Source organism: Bos grunniens, chromosome 18, assembly GCF_055505025.1.
Source record: "Bos grunniens cultivar Pamir isolate PY7600 chromosome 18, Bosgru_T2T1.0, whole genome shotgun sequence".
Lineage (NCBI taxonomy): Eukaryota > Metazoa > Chordata > Mammalia > Artiodactyla > Bovidae > Bos > Bos grunniens.
In genome coordinates this window covers 47,516,179-47,522,178 of record NC_141182.1, presented here as the reverse complement: position 1 = coordinate 47,522,178, position 6,000 = coordinate 47,516,179, and positions in this window count along the sequence as shown.

The following is a 6,000-nucleotide window of genomic DNA, read 5'->3' as shown; positions in this document are numbered from 1 at the left end:
CTACTGTGCCAAGTTGCTTACATAAATTAAAAGAAACAAAAAACAGTAACACTTGCATTTTATTTTGTTAGAAGGAGACACTTAAAGACATGGTGAGTGTGAAGGGATTCGAGTTAAGGATAAAAGGGAGTTATGTAAAAGTTATATTAAAATAATAATAATAATTACATTTTTGTATTTTTTTAATACTACAAACAGCATATATAATTTCAAAAAATTATTTTAAATGGAAAAAGTTAGATATATGTTTTTAAGACAATAGATGGCTTTGGGAGAGCAAACGAAAGTACCTGACCTAGCTCTGAGGGGGACATGAAGCCTTCTCTGAATAGACAGATTAAATAAACCCCATATTAACTGGGAATACAGTAACAGATATTTTAATTTGAGGTAAAGGGAAGTGGCATAGAAGTGGCAGAATGAGTGGAGTTTATGCAGACTGCAAGAAAATTATATGGAGTCCAGAGATAACTTTACATAATCAGAGGCCAAATGATGACGCATTTTGTACAGAAAATGTTAGGTCTTATCCAGTGGATAAAGGGAAATAATAATAAATTTAAGCTGGAAAGTGACTGATGTGGACAGACTCTGGCACCATGAAGTAGACGTGCTGCAGTAAAATGTCATTAAAAAAATGGTGAAAGTAGCTTTGGAACTGGGTGATAGGTAGAGGCTGGAAGAGTTTTGAGGTTCATGTATGAAAAAGCCTAGTTTGCATTGATGGGACTGTTGGTAGAAATGGGTGCGTGCATATGTGGTAGAAATACGGTCGTTAAAGGTGATTCTGGTGAGTTCTATGAACATGCTGTTAGAAACTGGAACAAAGGAAATTAATAGAAAGTGACAAAGAACTTGGCAGGACTGCTCTCATGCTTTGTGGAAATCAGTGACAACCTTGTATTAGGTAAGAAGATTTTTAAACAAAGTGCTGAAGGTGTAGCCTAGTTTCTTCTTAAGGTTTATTATAAAATGTAAGAGGACAGGGAGATAAAGGAATTGTTGAGCAGGAAAGAACCAGATCTTGAACATTTAAAAAATTCTCAGTCTATCCACATTGCAAAAAAAGAGAAAATGACTTCTGGAGGCAACACCAGGAGTGTAGCTGGACACTCTATAAACAGTTTACCAATGGATTTAATCAGCCATCTCAATTGGAGCCAATATCAGATGGGATTAACAACAGAAAAACTGCCAGCTGGAACTAAAGGGAATACAGAAAATGGGGAAGAATGAAGAAAGTCTGTTTTACTTCTAAGATTTCACAGGACAGACAGGTCAGTCAAGCTATCTAAACTTGGACGTGTGTAATCCCTCGAAAAAAAGGACGAGATGAGGATCTAGTTAAAGATGGCAACATAGAGGAATCCTGAACTCATGACCTCCTCCTGCAGACACAATGCATCTACAGCTACACACAGAACAATTTCCTCTAAAAGAAATCCCAAACCAGAGGAGGAACTCCCACACATTTGGCAAACAAGGAAAAAACCCACATCAAAACAGGTAGGAGAGGCCGAGAGACAATTTCACCATACACCCCACCCTTGGCACAGCGACCTACAACTGGGAGGAAACTTCACAACTCTGAGCTTCTCCCTGAGGAGCAAAGGATTTGAACTTCACATTGGGCATCCCAACTTTTAAGACCTGCATCTAAGATGAGGCCCTCAAACCCTCAGCTTTGAAAGTCAATGAATGGGATTTGCATTCATGAGACCTACAGGATAGGACAAACTGAGAAACAATTCTTAAGGGGCTCCAGCAGACCCACCTTGCTACCTCCCAGGGCCCAGCACAGAGGGAGCCTAATTGAGACAGCAGTGAAAGGGGCAGGACACAAATTCCAGATAATGAGGAAGGGGCACAGCTGTTTGGATGCAATGAAGACTGGCTGGAGGTGGCCGAAATCAAGGTGGCTTTGAGAACAGTCTGGTCATTGACCTTTACCTCATTATACCTTCACTGTAATACTAAAAATTACTCCCTCTTGAGCAAACCCTAAGTTGGACCATAAAAGCCCAAAAAAGTGCACAGTGGTCCAATTCCTGGGAAATCCTCACCTTACATCAAAATAACAACAATGTTGCTCCCACTCATTAGCCTATGAAATTCCTGAACCTATAAAAACCTACAGCCTGTCTATGGCCATATCACCCTGAACACACCCAATCTTGTCTGATCTTGGAAGTTAAGCACGGTCAGACCTGGTTAGTACTTGGATGGGAAACCTACTACCCCATGCCCCAGGCCACTGTCACTTAAGACAGTCTGCATTCTGCCTATGGGAGGTGTATCTCTCTAAATTAACTGGTTTTCCCTTTACTCTGGGCTCACTCTTGAATTCTTTCCTGCATGAAGCCAAGGACCCTCACTTGGCAGTCTGTCCTAAGGACTCCTGCAGGTCCCAGGATGGTGACATTTCCCTCCTACAACATAATGAGTATCCAACTTTCAATGAAAGGAGCCAATTGCAAAGCTTAAGGCTGAGGAGCAGGTACTTAATTTAACATGTCACCAAGCCTACCAAAATACTCTCCAAATGACCAGCAGGGCTTATGTTTCTAGGTCCCAGAGGGCTGTAATAAACAGAGAGGTTTTTTTAACCAGCTACCCACCCCAGGGTACAGTGGAGAGGTAGCAGACTGAGATGTCCAGTCTTTCTGTGAAAGAGGCCTGTTAGCTTATCTTTGGAGAAGGAAATGGCACCCCACTCCAGTACTCTTGCCTGGTAAATCCCATGGACAGAGGAGCCTGGTGGGCTACAGTCCATGGGGTGGCGAAGAGTTGGACATGACTGAGCAACTTCACTTTCACTTTTCACTTTCGTGCATTGGAGAGGGAAATGGCAACCCACTCCAGTATTCTTGCCTGGAGAATCCCAGGGATGGGAGCCTGGTGGGCTGCCATCTATGGGGTCGCACAGAGTCAGACACAACTGAAGTGACTTAGCAGTAGCAGCAGCTTATCTTCACAGCTGCAGCCTGAGGGCCCAGTTGTTTTTTGTTTTGCTGAACCACACAGCCTGTGGGATCTTAGCTCCCTGTGTGCATGCTAAGTCACTTCAGTCATGTCCGACTCTTTGTGACCCCATGGACTGTAGCCCACAAGGCTCCTCTATCTATTCTCCAGGCAAGAATACCAGAGTGGGTTGCCATGCCCTTCTCCAGGGGATCTTCCTGACCCAGGCATTGAGCCTGTGTCTCCTGTAGCTCCTGCATCGCAGGCAGATTCTTTACCATTGAGCCACCAGGGAAGCCCCAAGCTCCCTGACCAGGGATCAAATCCAAACCCAGTCCCACCACAATGAAAGCACGAAGTCCTAACCACTGGACCCCCAAGGGAATTCCCCCAGCTTCTAATTAAACACATATATTAGGGCTGACTGTAATCCTCTCCAGAGACTGGGAGGCAGGCACTAACTTTATGCTCTCCCTCAGTCTCCCTCCAGGTAACCTGAATCTCCCAGAATGGAACCTGTGCACACATTTGGTGCCCTGATTCTTGATGGCTGCAGGGTACACCCCCTGATCACCTGGCTCTTGTGGCCAGCAGGGCTTAAGTTTGCTGATCCCATTGGACTATAACAAACAGAGAAAAGTAACCAAGCAAGACCCTATAAAGCCTTCCCAGGATAGATCTCCACCTATGTCCTCTGCCTGCCTTCTGTCTGTAGAACAAGCTTAGTCAAATAATAAATTTAATCAAAGAAGTGAGAAAATGCAGAAAGAAAGGAAAAGTCAAGCAAGACAAAAATACTTTAGCCATTAAACAAAGTCAGGATCTTTAGTTCTTCCTCAGGGATTATAGATAGTATTCTGAGCCATGTCCTTTGAGCTGTCTGCAGAGACTGAAACCCCCACTAGGTGGAAGAAGTTAACTGTATACTGCCCACAAGCACGTAGAGTCTAGACTATTTGGAACCAGAAGGCTGATGGTGCTGACTCCCAGTTACCACACCACCAACCAATGAAGAATGTCCATGAGCTGATCACACAGCCCACAAACCCCCTCCCTCACCCTGTTTTTATAAACTTTACCCTGAGAGCCTTTGGAGAGTTTAGGTCTTTTAAGCACTAACTGCCCTGTACTCCTTGCTGGGCGCCCAGCAATAAATGCTGCAGTTTACTTCACCACAAGCCAGTGTCAGAAGATGGGCTTCACTGCGCACAGGCACATGGACCAAAGTTTGTTTCGGTAACAGAAACAGTTACTGGCTACTCTTACGAGAAACAGCAGAGGTAGCAGAATGGCATCCACCCCCGTTTTTCGGTGAAAGAGGCCTATTTGCTTATCTGAAAGCTTCAGCCTGAGGGGCAGGCTTCTGATTTCACACACCTCTAGAAGTCTACTGATGGAGAAGGTGATGGCACCCCACTCCAGTACTCTTACCTAGAAAATACCATGGACAGAGAAGCCTGGAAGGCTGTAGTCCATGGGGTCGCTGAGGGTCGGACTCGACTGAGCGACTTCACTTTCACGCATTGGAGAAGGAAATGGCAACCCACTCCAGTGTTCTTGCCTGGAGAATCCCAAGAATGGGGGAGCCTGGTGGGCTGCCATCTATGGGGTTGCACAGAGTCGGACACAACTGAAGCGACTTAGCAGCAGCAGCAGTAGCAGAGGTCTACTGAAGTAAAGAGCAGAAAGGCTGGCAGTCCACATTTGCAATAGCCCCCTGCCTTACTCCACATTGCTGGCATCTCTCAGAAAGGAGCTTGTGCACAGACCTAGAGTCCCAGATTTTGTGGCTGCTGCCAAAATCTTGATTCCCTGGCTCTGGTAGCCAGCAGGGCTTACATTCACAGGTTCTACAGGACTGTAGCAAAAGAAAAAGTTTGTAACAAGCCATGCCCCTTCCCTCCCCGGGCACAGTGCAGACGGAGCTGACTGAGATGCCCAGTCTTTCTGTGAAAGAGGTCTATGAGCTTAGCTTTATAACGGTGGCCCAAGGGCTAGGCTTCTAATTAAACACACCTCTAGGGGCCAAATGCAGTCCTTTCCAGGGACCACAGAGGCTTGCAGCTAATATGGAGGCTGATGGCTGCCATCTTTATGCCCTTCTCTGCCCCACCCGACAGGTATCTCTGAGAAAAAGTGTGTGCACGCACTGAATGCCCCAGCTTTTGTAGCTGTTGCCCAGAGGCACATCCCTTCATAGCCTGATTCTGATGGCCAGCGGGGCTTGTGTTCTCCAGTTCAACATGTAAAACACTGATAAACAGAAACCTCGATTAAAGAGTCAGGAGATCAGAAGGGGGAGCTCTTACACCACAACCCCACAATGACAGAGCTCAACAGGAAGCAAGACTCTTCTTGCCTAGCTTCGTTTACTACAGCCCTCCCAACATCCTTTCCCCCTCCATTGCCATGGGGGGTTCTTACATAAGGCTCATGATGATTGCATACCCAAACTGCAATTCCCTGCTGATCCTGAATACACCCATTTGGGGAAACATCTGGCAGTCTGTTTTAGGTCAACATTTTGGTGGCCTGTGTGGGGACCAGAGAAGACCCCCCTCAACCCCTGCAAAGACTACAGGGCTGGTGTATCTTATCCCCTGTTTTTTGTCCTGAATTTCTTCCAATCAATTGCCAGTGACTTAATCCTGGTAGAACTGGATGGTGGGCAACAATGTTTCACAGTACACATATTTATAAGATCTTTAAAAATGTTTATACTTTTCTCCTGATGCTGGGAAGAGACCGAGGGCAGGAGGAGAAGGAGGGCAACAGAGGACAAGATGGTTGGATGCCATCACCAACTCGATGGACATGAGTTTGAGCAAACTCTGGGAGACAGTGAAGGACAGAGAAGCTTGGTGTGCTGCAGTTCACGGGGTCACAAAGAGTTGGACACAACTTAGCAACTGAACAACAAAAACACACATTTCTCCATAAATACTACTTAAAAACAATTTAATTTCTGGAGTAGTCTGACTTATTGCTGTGTATGTCATCTAATATTTTCCCTAATGATACTACTTATTTTAAGTGATT